The sequence below is a fragment of the Marmota flaviventris genome, chromosome 3 (assembly GCF_047511675.1).
Source record: "Marmota flaviventris isolate mMarFla1 chromosome 3, mMarFla1.hap1, whole genome shotgun sequence".
In the NCBI taxonomy this organism is placed as follows: domain Eukaryota; kingdom Metazoa; phylum Chordata; class Mammalia; order Rodentia; family Sciuridae; genus Marmota; species Marmota flaviventris.
Genome location: NC_092500.1, coordinates 27438218 through 27452501, shown reverse-complemented (window position 1 = coordinate 27452501; position 14284 = coordinate 27438218). Strand labels below are relative to the sequence as shown.

At 38.0% G+C, this 14284-nt stretch overlaps 1 non-coding gene across 1 annotated transcript; it reads right to left on the bottom strand.

The window, feature by feature from the left end:
- Nucleotides 1–6658: 6658 nt before the first annotated feature.
- LOC114088811 (small nucleolar RNA SNORD28) lies at nt 6659–6726 on the bottom strand. Its single transcript, XR_003582065.2, has one exon. It is a non-coding gene; the product is annotated as a small nucleolar RNA SNORD28 (small nucleolar RNA).
- Nucleotides 6727–14284: the final 7558 nt, after the last annotated feature.

Sequence of the window (14284 nt, the reverse complement as noted above, 5' to 3'; positions counted from 1 at the left end):
ATACTACATATATGTATAATATGTCCAAATACATTGTACAGTCATGTATAAATAAAAAGAACAAATAAAAAATTTAAAAGATAGCAAATATCAACAAAGCAAAATTGAACTACTTGTAACCAAAAATCAATGCTAAAGGGAATTCTGAAATAATCCTTACCTTAGTGGTTTAACATACAGGTTGTCATCAAAGTCTCATAAAAATCCTGTTAAATGGTTTCTAATGAGTTTACTATTACATTTCCTAGCTGAGAGCACTAATACTCAGAGGGATTAGAAGATTTGCTTGAGATTACACTCAGAAAGGTGATAAAACTGGGATGAAAAATCAGAACTATTCCATTGAAATCTTGTGGATGTCCCACCTGAGCCTTAGCTGATCCCTTAAGTTCACTCTCAACACTGGGTACCAGGAAACAAATTGGAAGATACAAAACTAGCCTTGAGCACCATTATTGAGGCATGGAATTGACAGTGGAGAGGAAAATATGAGGCAGATTTTATGAATATTCTAATAAATGAAAAGTCATTACCTAGATGATTCACGCACATGCATGATCAGCCTTGGATCTTCACAAGGGAAAGAAAACAAAACATCAGTCACCATTGAAAGGTAATTTGAAACATGTTAACTCTTAAGATGTTAAAAATCTAGGTGAACCTCACTTTTACACGCTTTGATTTTTAAAAGCTATTATTCTCAATGGAATTAAATGCTCTTATTTTTATCTCTAATATGGGGGACAAGAAAATTTTAAGAGAATGTAAAGAAATCTTTTTTTTTTCACATATACAGTGTTCTTTGTTCTTGATGCTCTTGGAAAAAAAGTAACTTTAAACTACTTCAACAATTAGATATGTTGTTTTCTGGAAATAGTAGTGTTGATAATAAAAGAGAAGGAAATCTCATGAGAAAAAGGAGCCACAGAAGAGAGAGATCTCCACTAGAGTTACTGGGCTTGGGGCTCCGAGCAGTCTCCTCAACTCCTTGGCATTGATGGTTCTGAACTGTCCTCAGCTATGCTGCCGTGAGCAGGACCCAAGCCACCTCCTGTGGGTCACCTTCTATATACAACATGGTAGCATTGTTGAGACTTTCATGGGTGTAGGGGAATAGACCAAAAAAACTGCAAGAGTCCCAAACTTATTGGCCATGAGAATTCATGGATGTTCTCTGCCACCTCATGCCCTCTCCTCCCGTGACTATCCACTTTATCTTGCACTCTGTATATTTTCTCTCCCTTACACCTCTGCTTGCAAACACTCTTGGCTGATCCTTGCTTTGATTCCTACACAACCCTGCTCAAACTCTTTAGCCTCAGGTTACCCAACTTCGTGCCATGAGAGTCTTGATGTCTGCCTCTTCCTCTAATTCTTCTATTTTTATCCTCAGTTCATAGTCACAAGAGAATCCCTAATTGGCCTCATTGATAACCCCTGTTCAAATTTTGGCATAGCTTTTTCTATCACTTCATTGACTGCTGGCCAAGCTAAGACTCATCATCCTTGGTCCAGGCCATCATCACTTGCTGGGTTAGCTATGCCTGAGGGAAGCAGCATGGAGAGTCATGTGGCTCTGTGAGCTGACCACCTGAGTTCAAATCCCAGCTGTGTCACTTATCAGTGGCATAAACTGTGGTACATCTATATAAGGGAATACCATACAGCAAATTCAGAGAAATGAACTCTCAAGCTATAAGAAATATTTATCTAAAGTACCTCCACATATTTCTAAGTGAAAGAATCAGTCCAAAGTTTACACAATGGTTCATTTCAATGTATTAGTTTCTGAGAGCTGCCTTAACAAATAACCACAAATATGGTGGGTGAAAAGAACAGAAATTATTCTCTCACAGCTCTGGAGACTGGAAGTCCAAAATCAAGATGTTGGTACAGCCTTATTCTCCTAAAAGCTCCAGCAAAGAATCTGTTCCATGCCTTTCTCTTAGCATCTGGGGTCTCCAGCAATCCCTAGCACTCTTAGCTTGAAGCTGCAAACTCCCACCTCTACCTTCATTATTGTATGATGTCCTTTTTGTATCTGTGTCAAATTTCTCTCTTCTTTTAAAGAAACCACCCATATTGGATTAAGGGCCCACTCGACTCCAGTAAAACTTCAGCTTAACTAAATACCTTTGTAATTTCCAAATAATGTCTCATGTAGTGGTACTAGAGGTTAAAAGGGCAATAAAGCTTGGGGTGTGGGGGGATACAACTCAACCGCCAACATTCAACTACATGTTATTTTGGAAAAGACAAAGCTATAAAGACAGTAATTGATCACTGGAGCTACAGGTCAGAGGATGGGGAAGGAAGGAGACATAGCAGATATGATTCTGCAGTTTGTCAGAACCCTGGAACTGTAGGACTCAACCCAAAGGTAAACCATAGGCTTTAGTTAATAATAATGAATCAGTATTGGTTTATCAAACCAAATATACCACAACCATGCAAGATGTTAATAAGAAGGTGGGTTCGATTCTCAGCACCACATATAAATAAATAAATATCCATTGACAACTAAAAAATATGAAAGGAAGGAAGGAAGAAAAGGAAAGAAAGAAGGAAGGAAGGAAGGAAGGAAGGAAGGAAGGAAGGAAGGAAGGAGAGGGAGGGAGGGAGGGAGGGGGGAGGGAGATGTGGTATGGGTATGTGAAAACTCTTTGTATTTCTGTTCGGCATTTCTGTGAATGTAAACGTGCCCTAAAACTGAAGTCTATTAATGAAAAAGAAAATACACTGTGCCACAATCAGATTTGATTTCTTTAAAAGGCGGATGGTATATGTTTCTTGCTTTCTGCATTTCAATGGAAGTTTCTAAAAGTCTCCAGCCCCAAACAAACTGGATGCAGACATTGGCAGTTTGAAGAAAGCCATTTATCCATAAAGTATTCTTTACTCCTTTGATGTACTTTTCTTCTTTTCACTTGCCAATTATCATGACTGAAAAACTCAGCATTCCAATTACTCAGTGAAAAAAAAAAAAAAAAAAAAACTGGAGAAATCAAGCAAACTCTGCACCAGAAATCAATCTTGCATTTTAATACTCTTTAGCCAAAGACTAGCATTTGAAATCACTGATTCTCTCTGGTCTTGGAGAGTTGGATGTCTTGGTAGAAAATACCAGACAGTCAGGAATGCAAAAAAAAGACAGTTTCCCTTTGTCTATACTCTCACTTTTCTCCATTTCAACAGCCCATAGTCAGTGGAAGATGATCCAGAATCCCCTGAAGCAGATGATCTTCCTTCAGATATATCCTGGGATGGTCAATAGTAGCCTAACACTGTGTCCCTCGCTTCATGTCACCATGTAGGCTCTGCATCACCTCACAATCGCACAAGAATAAGGGTGAGGACAGCACAAGAGGATACTGTGTTGGCAAGCTTTCTGCCACTCTAACAAATACCTGAGGTGATCCACTTAAATAAAGAAAAAGTTTATTCTGGCTCATGGTTTCAGAGGTTCCAGCCCATGATCACTTGGCCCCATTGATCTTGGACTTTTAGCAAGGGAGCACATCATGGTGAGGAGCTCACATGAAGCAAACCTCCTCACCTTGTGACTGGGAAGTGAGAAAGAGTAACAGGGAGGACTGGGTCCCACCATCTCCTGCAAGGACACACATCCAGTGACCTAAAGATCCCCCACTCTGCCCCATGTCTTCCAGGTTCCACCAACTCCCAAAGCACCAGGCTGAGGACCAAGTCTTCAAAGCATGGACATCTGGGAAACATTTAAGAACCAAACTATACCAGAAGCTATACTTACAGAGAGAGAGAGAAAGGCCACATTCACATAACTTTTACTATATTATACTGTTATATAATTGGTTGCTGTCACTCTCTTACTGTGCCTAATTTATAGTTGAGCAACAGGTATACCTATATGGCATACGTATATACCATATAGGTATATATGTAAAGGAAAAATCATGGTATATAAAGGGTTTAGTCCTATCTATCTGCAGTTTCATGCATCCATGGAGGGGGCACATTCCATAGAAAAGGGAGGATTAGGGTAGTATGGATATATAATCTATCATACATAATAGAAAAGTTTGGAAGATGAAGGGGGAGCTATAGTAACTATGACAGCATAGCTGGCTTAAACTGTGCCAGACAGACAGGGACGTAAAATCACTTTAATCAGAAGATCCATGGTGGAGCCCCATCCCTGCCACGTATTCACCTAGGCCATGTTGTTTATCCAAGTCCCACTTGGACAATGGAAGCCTAGAGTCAAAAATATTATTCAGAGACACCAGGCATTGATTTCTTTTCCCTCCCCTTCCCCATTGGAAATAAAGGTGGGCTTGTTAGAGTCAAGGACTAGGAGATCCAGATGTTTGTAACAACATTCTCATGTGAAATGACATACAATCTAGTTCTTCCAGAAGTTGTACACAAGCCATAAGTCTAAGAAAACATTATCAACCAAGTTTTCCAGCACTGGCAAGACCACTCCTGGCATGGTCAAGGAGGTGTTAGGGATGAGGGAAGGAAGACAACAGACGCAACGCAGAGATGTGAGTGCGCGTTCTGGCGTATGGGATCAAATTGTGTCCCTCCAGAATCCATATCCACCCAGAACCTGACCAGAATGTGACCTTATTTAGAAAGAGGGTCTCTGCTGCTGTAACAAAATTAAGATGAGGTCATACTAGAGAGGGACAGGCGCTCAGTTCAATATCAGCGGAGTCCTTTTAAGAAGAGAACAACAGACACAGGGAGAAGGCTACGTAAGGACGGAGGCAGCGATTGGGGTGATGCACCTACAAGCCAAGAAATGGCCAGGATTGCCAGCAGCCCCCAGGAGCTGGGAGAGTTCTCAGCACGGAATGGACTCACCTCAGAATCTGAAACCAACACTGCCAACACCTAAATTTTGGACACCAAGCCCCTGGAATTGGGAAAGCACAAATTTCTGTTGTTTTGAGCCACCCTGTTTGTGATAATTTGTTATGTATTCCTAAGAAACTAAAATATCCAGCTAAATAATTACAGAATTCATCAAATGTTAGGGTGGGTTTTCACATTTCTTCATATTCTATTATCTTCTACCTATAATTCCTCACCCCTCAACCATATCCCCCAAGTCTAGTGGAAACCAAGTGCCCCCTCTTTTCTCATCTTTTCTGTTGTAGCTCAGATACTCTTCACATCTGCCTTTGACTATGGTCTTGATATACCTCTTCTCTCTACTTTCTGTCTTAACCCACACTTAGCCCTCCTCCAGCAAAGCAGTCTTTCTAACAAGCAAATTTAATCAAATCTCTTTCTCAATAAACTTTGTCAGAGCCTACAGAAAAAAAAAACTCAAAATTATTTTGCTTGATATACTAGTCAGCTCTGGCTACTGTAACAAAACACCACAGGCTGGGTGACTTAAACAACAAACATGTATTTATCCCAGTTCTAGAAGCTGGGAAGTTCAAGTTCAAAGTGCTGGCAGATCTGCTGTCTGTGAGGGCTGCTTCCTAGTTGCAGATGGCTGCCTCTTCCATGTGTCCTCACAGGGCAGACAGTAGAGAAGCAGCTAGCTCTCTTGTTTCCTCTTACAACAGCATTAATCCTATTCAAGATGACCCAGCTGTCTCCCAAAAGCCCAATTTCCTGATCACAATGCCTTGCTGGCTAGAATTTCAACTTATGAATCTGGAGAAGCATAAACATTCAGTCCACAGAAAATGGCAGACAAGACTTTTTATAATATGCCCCCAAGTTACCTTTCAAATCTTACTGCTTAACTATTCTTTTACAATTCTGTCAGCTTTTAGGGGAAAAAATTAGTAATAGTGACCTAGAAAATTAAGTGAGCAAACAATAACAATAAACAAATAGAAGCAATTATTGACTAGGAGAAAACAAAAAAATTGCACAAGAAAGGAGATATAATCATATTTGTTGGATGTAATCATAAGCATACTACTTGACTCTAGTGAAAAATCTTTACAAAAACCATTGTGCAAAAGTAACAACAAAAAAGTATAATAGATATGACTGCTGTGCTTTAGATATCTTGTTCTCAAGCTTGGCCTTTTGGCCCTTGGCTAGCATCTTGGATTTCAGGATAAGTGATGAGAGATTTACTGTATCTAAATCGTTTGTGCAAACAATATGGTTTGTTCTGAACATCTGCTTTTTTTCCCCACAAGCCTAGAATTTTCCTCATGTTAATCAAAGGATGCCTAGGTGACAAGCCCCCAATAAATAATAAAAACTCTGGGTACTTGGTCTCCAAGGAGTTTCCTGGTTGACAACATATTGCTGTTGTCAATACCAGATAAAAGAATTGAGTGCATCCTATGTGACTTTTTTCTGGAGAGGACAGGACTCAGCTAGCGCATACCTGGTCTCCTCTGGACTTCACCCCATGTGCCCTTTACTGTTACTTATTTTGTTCTGTTTAAGGAAGGAAGGAAGGGAGGGAGGGAGGGAGGGAGGAAGGAAGGACATAAATATCTCAGCCATGGTGCTATGGTTTGAATGTACCCCTCCCCCAAGTTTAGGTTTTGGTAACTTAACCCCCATGCAACGGTATTGAGAATTGGAATCTTTAAGGGCTTATTAGAGTTCTTCCCTCATGAATGAGTTAACACTATTATCATGGGAGTGGATTTTTTTTACTTTTATTTTTTATTTTTTCATCATCAACAACTGCCATCAGAACTGCTGTTAACTTCTGTACCTCACAAAGCATCAGCTTATTCATCCCAATCAGCTGACCAGAGTGGGTTTCTTTTAAAAAAAATAAAAGTTCAGCCTATGTTCCCACTTGCTCATGGTTCAGGCCCTCCTTCTTCCTTATGCCATGGAATGACACAGCACAAAGGCCCTCACCAGATGCTGGCCACTCCATCGGACTTCCCAGACTCCAGAGCTGTAAACCAATAGATTTCTATTCATATAAACTACCCAGTCTGTAGTATTTTGTTATAGCAGCATAAAACAGACTAATACACATGAATACAACTATTCTGCCAAGTCTTGCGAAATCTCCAAGTGAATCATCCAGCTCAAAAGTAATGTTGAGGTGAGACTGATTTAACAAAGTGTTGCCAATATCTAAATTAATAAATTAAGAAATATAAGAATATTATCCAGGAATTAAAAGCAAATACCAGAAAAAATTGCTAGAAATAGAGTTTTTCTCTGAATGATGGATGTGAGACAAAAAAGGATAGAGATGGGAATGGCTGTCTCTCCATAGAAGCTTTGAAATTATTTAAAAACTGTATATGTATATTACTTTAATAAAAGTCAAAATTAAAATGAGAATAGAAATTGTTTTTAGGAAAATCTCATTAAATTTCTATTATTATTAACTACATGCCAGGTACTATGCTTTTGATATTATATAATTAATCTTACTTAATCCTCCCCCCCTCTCTCTCAATCACACCCACACTCACACACCCACACACACACACACAAAACTTAATCCTCTGTAAAGGTTATGTCATTTACTTATAACAGAATAAAAATTCTTATTTGGATGAATTTCCAGAAAGCTGAAGATACAGTTAGCTCCTAAATCCAAATCTTCCTACATTTCCTCATACAACAATAAGGAATAACAAAAACCATTAGAAACTCACAGCTTCAGCAGAAATAGAAAACAGAAAATGCCCAAACCTCAATTTACCTACAAGTACAAAAAGAAACATCAAATAGCAGGGATTTATCTTGCCAACTCCCACAGCAAGCCTTAGTAGAGCGCAAGAGCTCTCTATTAGAAAGACGGTGGAGGAGAGAAAAGAGGTCCTAGGAGAGCCTCAGGTTAATCCAAACCCACCTCCAGAAAGAGGAAGACTACCCTAAGGGCAGAAATTCTGGAAGACCAGAGCAGTGACCACCAAGGGGAAATAAGAGGACGTGTGATCCAGTTCTTAGAGGGAATGTTTTCAATTTTTCTCCATTTAGAATGATGTTGGCTTGGGTTTAGTGTAAATGTAGCTTTTACAATATTGAGATATGTTCCTACTATCCATAATTTTTCTAGTGTTTTGAGCATGAATGGATGCTGAATATGTTCAAATGCTTTTTATGCATCTATTAAGATAATCATGTGATTCTCATCTTTAAGTCTATTGATGTGATGAATTACATTTATTGATTTTCATATATTGAACCATCCTTGCATTCTGGGATGAACCCCACTTGATTGTGGTGTGCTATCATTCTAATATGTTTTTGTATGCAATTTGCTAGTATTTTATTAAGAATTTTTGCATATATGTTCATCAGGAATATTTGTCTGAAGTTTTCTTTCCTTGAAGCATCTTTGTCTGGTTTTGGTATCAGGATGATGCCATCCTCATAGAATGAATTTGGAAGGGTTCCCTCCCTTACTATTTCATGGAATAATTTGAGGAGGATTGATATTAGTTGTCCTTTAAAGGTCTGGTAGAATCAGCTGAGAATTCATCTGCTTCTGGGTTTTTTTGTTGTTGGTTGGTAGTCTTTTGATGACATCTTCAATTTCATTGCTTGACATTGATCTGTTTAAATTTTCTATGTGCTCCTGATTCAATTTGGGTAAGTCACATGTCTCTAGAAACTTGTTGATGGCTTCATGATTTTCTATTTTATTGGAGCATAGATTTTCAAAATCATTTCTGGTCATCATCTGTATTTCAATAGTGTCTGTGGTGATATTTCTGTTTTTATCACTAAATTTAGTAATCTTTTTTATTTGTTAGCTTGGCTAAGGTTTTATTAATTTCATATTTTCAAAGAAACAACTTTTTGTTTCATTGATTTTTTTGAATTTTTGCTTGTTTCAATTCCAATTTCATTGATTTCAGCTCTGATTTTAATTATTTCCTTCTTCTACTTCTTTGGTTGTTGATTTGTTCTTTTTCTAGGGCTTTGACCTGTAAATTTAGTTTATTTATTTGTTGACTTTCTATTCTTTTAATGAATGAGCTCAATGCAGTGAACTTTCCTCTTAGAACCATCTTCATAGTTTCCTAGAGATTTTGATAAATTGTGTCGCTATTCACATTACCTCTAAGTATTTTTTTATTTCATCCCTGAATTCTTTAGCTATCCATTGGTCATTCAATAATGTATTATTTAGTCTCCAGGTGTTAGAGTAGCTTCTATTTTCTATTTTATTGTTGATCTAATTTCATTCCATTATGATCTGACAGAATGTAAGATATCATCTCTACTTTTTTGCATTTGCTAAGAGTTGCTGTGCAGCCTAAGATATGGTTCATTTTAGAGAAGGATTCATGTGGTGCCGAGAAAAAAGCATATTCAGTCTTATTCAGAAAAAAGCATATTCAGCTATGGATAAAATGTTTGTTTTTATGTCTGTTAAGTGTGAATTATTAATTGTACTTTTTAGTCTCATAGCTTCTTTAGTTTTTGTTTGGAGGACAAGTGATTTTAGGTAGCAGTCCTCAAAAAACTATCACTTATGGAAAAGAATAAAGAAAACTTCAGAAAATATGTAAATATGCAAATAACGAATTAGGTTTCTCACTGTCCATGAATGGAGGCATAACATGGAAAGGGAGAAGGTTTTAATGAACCTGTGGCATTGGATTGCAACTGGAAGTATTATTTTCTCATATTTAGAGATATAAAATATAGAAAATGATACAGAGTCCTACATGTGGTTATAGTTTGGAAGTGAGGTATGCCCCCAAAGCTCACATGTGAGACAATGCAAGTAGGTGTAGAGAAGAAATAATTGAATTATGAGCCTTAACCCAATCAGTGAATTAATCACCTGATGGGATTAATTGAGTGGTAACTAAAGGCAGGTGGGGTGTGGCTACAGGAAGTGGGGCATTGGAGGCATGGCTTTGGGGTATATATTTCTATTTGGTGAGTGGATTCTTTCTCTGCTTTCTGATCAACATGTGAGCTGCTTCCTTCTGTCACACTCTTCTGCCATGATGTTCTGCCTCACCTTAAGCCCGGAGGAATGGAGCCAGCCTTCTTGGACTAGGACCTTTGAAACCATGAGCCCCCAGAATTGTTCTGATCAGGTCCTTTAGTCAGAGCAGTGAAAATAGATGACTAAAACCCATGTGTATACACACATGTATTACCCAGCTCCATGCACTGAGAGGACCTAGAAGTAATGGCATCTCAGGAAAATGAACATCCCTGGTGCTCACATATTGGTATCTAAACTCTTTCTCATCTAGAAGGAATCAGAGCTTTTGGAGAAATGGCTGACTTCAGAGTTGAAGAGGCACACATACAAAATGGGGCTAAACATACTTTTGTAGTAGCAAGTACAAAAATGCTTAAGAATGGCAAGAGCTTGTCAAAAGGACACAGGAGCCAGATTGAAAAAGACCCCATTGGCCAAGTCTACAACAATCAAAGCAAAAATTAAAAATGATACGATAATGATTATAATGAAAAAGCTCTGTCTTATACTAGGAAGCAAATAATCATCCTGGAAGGAGCAATATAAATTAGAAAATCATCATGTGTCAATCATCATAGTAATAATTGTCACAAATCGTCAATGGATGCTAAAACTAGCAGGCTAAAGCTTGATGAGAAATAGGGTATTTATGTAAGAGTTCTGAAAGCATCCTCTTAAAAGACTTAGTTTGGGGGGGGGGGGGTAGTTTTGGGGTTTTTTTTTGTTGTTGTTGTTGTTTGGTATCCTCTTAAAAGACACTTAATTTTTTTTTTTGTACTGAAGACTGAACTCAGGGAGCACTTAACCACTGAGTCACATCCCCAAACCTTTTTTAATTGCCTTTTTTTTTTTTTTTTTTTTTTTTTGAGACAGGGCCTTGCTAAATTTCTCAGGGTCTCACCAAGTTGCTGAGGCTGAAACTTGCAAACCTCCTATCTCAGCCTCCAGAGTTGCTGGTATTACAGGTGTTTGTCACCACAGTCAGCTAGAAAATGGTAATTTTATGGTGGAAAAATGAGACAATACCTCCTTGATAAAGTGATAAAAGTAGTGAGAAAAATTGACATATACAGGAGGACTAAGAAGATCTAAAAGCAAAAAAAAAAAAAAGAAAGAAAGAAAGAAACCCTAATCTAGTCACAGGGAAACACAAGAAACACAAATTGAGGGACATTCTACCAAATAAGTGAAATAAATGGACTATTCTCTTCAAACTGTCGAGATCATAAAAGCAAAAGAATACCTGAGTAATTGTCATTGATTAAACAAGGCTAAAGACAATAGGTGATCCTTGACATTATTGGAACAATTGGCAATAGCTGAATAAGGGTTGCAGAAGAGATAATATTGTTGTATCAAAGATCATATCTACCTTTTAGTAATTTTTCCAGAGTGATGTACAAAAGATGTTTTTTTTTAGGAAATATACACTAACATATTTGGGATAAAGAAGCATCTGCAATTTACTTTTAAATGTTTTAAAAAATACACACATGAAGAGACAAGAGAGCATGATAAAGACTGTAGGATTTCATCAACTGGAACACAGAGGAAATGCACAGAGGTTCTTTGTACTCTTGTTTTGACTTATCTGTGAGTTTGAGATGATTGCAAAATTAAAAAGATTTTAATGAAAGGATGTGGAGAAAACATCCTCGTTGAGCAGGCAAAGAAACTGCAGACTAGTTTGGGTTCTTTCCATGGTTGCACAAATGGTAGGCAGGGAGGCAAGGAATAGAAACAAATCTGTCCCTTGCCTGTAGCCACCGGAGCATACTGCCACTCACCGACGCAGCCAAGTCCACACACTGGGAAATTCCACTGAGATGAAATGTCCAAAACAGGCAAAGCTACAGAGACAGAAGCAAGATCAGTGACTACACAGAACTGGGACTAAGGGATGAAACAGGAAAATCAAAAAGTGATAACTAGCCAGGCATGGTGGCGCAGGCCTGTAATCCCAGTGGCTTTGGAGGCTGAGGCAGGAGGATCCCAGTTTCAAAGCCAGCTTCAGCAACTTAGCAAGGCCCTAAGCAACTTCGCAAGACCCTGTCTCTAAATAAATAAATAAAGGGCTGAGGATGTGGCTTAGTGGTTAAGCATCCCTGGGTTCAATCCCCAGTACTTTAAATAACTAAAAGTGATAACTAAAGAGGATAGAAAGTATAGAATTTCTTTTTGGAGTAATAAAATTATTCTAAAATTGATTATGATACTGGTTGCAACCTCTGTGTATATACTAAAAAACAGTGAATTATATACCTTAATTGGGTGAAGTGTAGGCTATGGAGGTTATATCTATGTGAGTTATATTTAAATAAAGCTGTTCCTCCCCAAACCAAAAATTTACACATGGCATCTGAGCTCAGAACTTTGCATTTCTGAAGAGCAGTGTGACATGCAACTCTACTTCATGCCAAGTGACTCCTTAGGAACAAGAAAGGATCTTGCTGGCACCAAAGATAATGAAGGACTGCTGCATTCAAGTACCCGCCAGCCCTCAACTGAGACTTGAACCAATAAACCCCAATCAGAGGGCAGCTGATGGTGTGCTTGCCTAGATGGGCAAGAGTCCCACAATCATGCTCAGACTTTTGAGGACCAGGGACTAACCCAGGCTAAATAGGACAGTGGAATTGTTTCCATTGGAAACAAAGCAATAAGGATCTGGGAGTGCTTGAAGAAGAAAAGTGGAATTTGATCTTCTCACCAACCCTGTTCTATGCACTGAGATGTTAAAATCTGATTCCAGAAAAACTTCAATTTTATTCTTGCTTTATAATTTCTGAACCATTCAAATACGGGCAAAACAATTTGTAATGAACCTTTTGCTCTTCTTATTCAAACTATTTTCTTGTCCAATAGGGAGGAGGATGTCACAAGCTGGAGCTGTACCCAGGCTGTTTGTAGAGTGAGAATAACAGAACTAATTTGAACTCATTTAAAATAATGACTTAGGGGCTGGCTTCTTAGGAAGGGCCTACCTTTCTTATCTGTAGATAAAACTACTTACTGGAATTACAGGAGATCTTTCATAGACACAGCTTCCTAACATCCTTTCTGGAAAGAGATTGGTATTGATGTTTTATTTTGTCAATGCCCTATCAATACGATAAATGGGGTGTTAGACACTCCTGTTCCATCCATAAACAGTAAAGTCCTTTGGCTTAAAGGCATTGAGTTTTTAGAAGAGTCTCTTTTGCTCTTTCTCCTGTTTCTTTCTGAGTTAGTCAAAAGTAAACATCGTCTTCTTTGAAAGATCAAGATACTGCTCAGAGACAGTGTCTGCAGAGATCATGTCCATATAGGTTAAGAGCAGGTGCCTTCAGATTCTGACCCTCATCTCACACTGCATACAAAAACAACTTAAAATGAATTATACTTATTCCTAAGACCTGAAATTATAAAACTACTAGAAGAAAACATAGGAGAAAGGTCCATGACAGTGGTTTGGGCAATTATTTCTGGATATGACTTCAAAAGCACCAGCAGTAAATGCAAAAACAGACAAACGGGATTACTTCAAACCAAAAAGCTTCTGCACAGCAAAGGAAACAATGAGCAGCAGAATAAAAAGAAAAATGCAGCTCACAGAATGGGAGTTTATATTTGCAGATAATACACCTGGAAAAAGAGTTCATATTCAAAATATATCAGGAACTCTGACAACTCAATAGTATAAAAACAAAATAACCTGATTTAAAAATGGGCAAAGGACCTAAATAGACAGTTCTCAAGAGACATACAAATGGCCCACAGGAGTATGAAAAAAAAAAATTCAACATCACTAATCAACAGAAAAATGCAAATTAAGACCACAATGAAATATGACCTCACATTTGATATAATCGAAGACAAACGTTAAAAAGTATTGGCAAGGATGCAGATAACTTGCACACTGTTGGTGGGAATGTCAATCAATATAAGCATTATGAAATACAATACAGAAGTTCCTCAAAAAAACTAGAAATAGGATTAGTATATGATCCAGCAATCCCACTACAGGGTACATTTATCTAAAGGAAATGAAATCAGTATGCTGAAGAGTCTTCTGCAGACCTACATTTATTGCAGCACTATTCTCAATAGCCAAGAGATAGAAACAACCTAAGTTGATGAATGGATGAAGAAAATGTGGTGCATATACATAATGGAATATTATTTGACCTTTAAAAAGAAAAATCCTGTTATTTACAACCATGGATAAACCAGGCACAAATAAACCAGGCACAAAGAGACAAATACCACATGATCTCATTCTATGTGGACAATAAGGAAGTAGAATTCATAGAAACTGAGTAACATGGAGTTTGCCAGAGGCTAGGGGTGGGGAGATTGGGGAGAAGTTGGTCAAAAGACATAGAAGTTCAGTTAAGAGGAATAAATTCA